This window comes from Benincasa hispida, chromosome 6 (assembly GCF_027475165.1).
Source record: "Benincasa hispida cultivar pf3 chromosome 6, pf3_genome.v1.1, whole genome shotgun sequence".
NCBI classification, from domain to species: Eukaryota; Viridiplantae; Streptophyta; class Magnoliopsida; order Cucurbitales; family Cucurbitaceae; genus Benincasa; species Benincasa hispida.
The window spans coordinates 27,200,768-27,204,085 of NC_143483.1; the positions used below are offsets into that span (position 1 = coordinate 27,200,768).

Here is a 3,318-nt window from a genome sequence, read left to right on the forward strand (position 1 = left end):
TTATAATGAAAAAATAATTTGATTAATTGGTTCAAGTTTGCAAGTCCTACTATTGTGACTTTTACGATTACAACGAGTACATTTCAGTGAACTTTTAAATTCACTTACAGATGAAAATATTTGTTTTTTAGGTCTTCCAGCTTAACGTTTAACAATAGAAGGTAATGTTTACATGATATCATCTTCAGCTCTCCAATCCAAATGAACTCCAACATGTCGAACACAACCACTGTATTCTGCTGATAATGTTCTTTTATAATAAAAGTTAGTTACATAAGAATAGGTATCTAAATTAAGCATTCGGAGAACGATAGGTGCATGTGCACATGGAATTTCCTCAAAATCCTATACTAAACAATTGCAAGATCCCAAATCTAGCTTCACAATGAATAGCTTATGTCCATCCATTATCTTGTATTCAGTGTTGCTAATGGGATCGACCTAATTGATAAATACGAGAAAGTAATCAGTATCAACAAATAGAATGCTATCATTGTCTATCTGAGATAGACAAGATAGACACGATAGTGCTCTATATCTCTATTTATTTGAGATAGACAGAGATAGTTGTCTATCTCAGGTAAATAAAGATAGATCACTATTAATGTCTAGTTGAGATAGACAGTGATAGATAGACAATAAGAAAAAGATAGACTTCATACCAAGAAACTTCTTGATTTTTATGTTCTCGTCGTAATATGTTCTCAGCCCAAAAGTTAAAAAAGTTTTCATTGAAAAAGCAGCTTTACTTCGATCATAAATCCACTTTTGCAATATATCTCTAATTGAAGTTAGCATGCTAGTCACGAGTAATTCTCTAACATCTTTAAAATTGAGTTTATACTTTCTACAACATTTGATTTCATCATTCCATACCTTCTTCTTCATGAATATGCCCGAGACCACTTCTCAAACCCAACACTACTAAGATAACTTCTAATATTTGGATAGATTAACTCCATGGATCTCATGTTGTACTCAAAGTCAGCAGTAGTGTAGGCATTATCACAACTAAATAAATAATTATCAAGCAATGTATTCTTAAAATAAAGTTTCAAGTTTCTTAAAGAGATGTTGTACGCATGCACAATACTCAACATTAGCAAACACTTTTAAAACTCCTTTAGGAATGCTAAGATGACTATCAGAAATAATGACTAGATTCACTCGTTCCCCAAAACTACTTCGTAAGTTTTAAAAAAACCATGTCCATATTGCGTCATTTTTAGAATCTATGATACCAAATGAAAGGAGAAAGATTTGATTATTACCATCTACTGATGAAATTGTTAATAACATGTCATCAAACTTACACTTAAAAAATGCACCATCAATAGATATATAGGTCTACAATACTTCCACCCTTCGATTGATGCACCAAAAGCCATGAAGCAAAACTTAAAATAACCATTATCATCCATTTCTAAAGCGGTGTAGGTACCTGTAAAAACACATAAAAACATTTCTATCAGTGTAATGTTGGGTTGTATGTCCTAAAACTCGCAGTTTGTAAAGCTAAACATTTTCAATTACAAATAAAGATGTTATTCAACATTTATTCAATAAAGTTACTATTGAATTTTTGTAAATTGCACTTATAAAGACTAAATACAATAAACTAAGATCCATGGCTATTATACAAATACTTGAACTTTATGTGGAGACATAAAGATGGATCAAATTCGAGTAAATAGCCAAAATGGTCTATAGTATAGGAATAAGGTTGGGTGCCTTATTCTGTTAACACTATTGGATGCAGCCTACCCTGTAGTTGTTACAATTTGTTGTAAGGTGCTACAAACGAAGTGATCCTGATTTGTTCATGTATTGACATAAGAAGTGGGGGCGTTCTATGCAATGAGTTTGCATAAGATCGGACCAAGAAATAAATCACTCTTACTTTATAATGATGTTTATTGTTTAAGACTGACTATTTCACTTAGATCACCTAGGTAACTCGATCTTAATCCTGAGCTAACTATGAACTCCTACTTATTTAGGATTATCCTTAGATTTTCATAGGTGAGGGTTGGCTCAACAGTGTCGGCTCTATAAGCCTCCCATTTCAAGGGTAAGACCGGGTAGCTAGCTGAAGACATAGGGTGCAAGATGGAATTCACGCCTACCCGATTTAGGGATAGGAGTAAGGTTGTTCTCTTAAGTGCTGAATCCAGGTCTTGAACAAGGAGCCCTACCTTTTAATTAGCCCGAGAGGGATTCGGTTTAGTGATTGGATCACAAACTAATTTTTCATTAGAGGATCAGTGGAACTTAGGGAGTAAGATATAATTTTGGGGGTAAAACAACATTTGATCCAACCATTATTACGAACAACCTACAAAGGGTCGACTTACTGATTATGGTTAAATCAAGTAGACACAAATATATTTACAGTGCGGAGAGTGCAACTATCGAGCTATAGTGGTGTGACTCGATAGTTAACGAATATCGATTAATTCAATCTAAAGAGTTTTAGCCAATTAATCTCAAATCGTTGTAGCTCATGATCTGTAGGTCCATAAGGTTCCTTTACTAGCTCGTAAGACATGAACCTTGGATTAGTAAATTGAGTAAATTTGAAATTATTCCAATTTGAAATGTTCAAATTGAATTTAGGGTTTCAATTTGAAGTATTCAAATTGCAAACTAAGGTTTGAAGTTGAATTGTGCAATTTCAAATTAGGGTTTGTGTAATTATATTCGATATAATTAAACGTTTAATTTATTGAAATTAAACGAAATTGGAGATTTTATAATATTTAAATATTGATTTAAATATTAATTACATGAATAGGATTCATGTATCAAATAGGTGTTTGATTAATTTTATATTTGATATTAGATTCATTTAATTAATTAAAATCAAATTATTTTTCAATTTTAATTCAATATGAGAAATTGGATTTTGAAAATTTGAGTTAATTAAATAAGAATTCAATATGATTTTTGATTTTAGTTAATTTTGAATTCATTAAAATTAGAAACTGAAACTGAAAATTAGAAAATTAAAACATCTTAGTGGATTTTTCCACAATTTGTGAAGTAGGAGGTGGATTTTCTTAATCCAACCACCTAGCCCACTTCCTTTGATAAATTTGAAATGGCATCAGAAGTCTCCATTAGTGCCTATATGAAGAAAAATAATAAAACTCTTAACTTTTGCTAATTGAAGGGAGTTTGAGCTGTTGAAAAAAGTTTTCTGCAATTATGCTCTTCTTACCACCAAAAACCATTTCATTCCCTTCACAAATTCACTTCATTTTGGAGTTCCACCACTCAAATTCAAGGCTGAGAATAGTAGAGAAGATCTCTTGGTGG

At 31.7% G+C, this 3,318-nt stretch overlaps 1 pseudogene; it reads right to left on the reverse strand.

The window, feature by feature from the left end:
- LOC150035558 (uncharacterized) lies at positions 1-971 on the reverse strand (annotated as a pseudogene).
- Between the last annotated feature and the right edge of the window lie 2,347 nt (positions 972-3,318).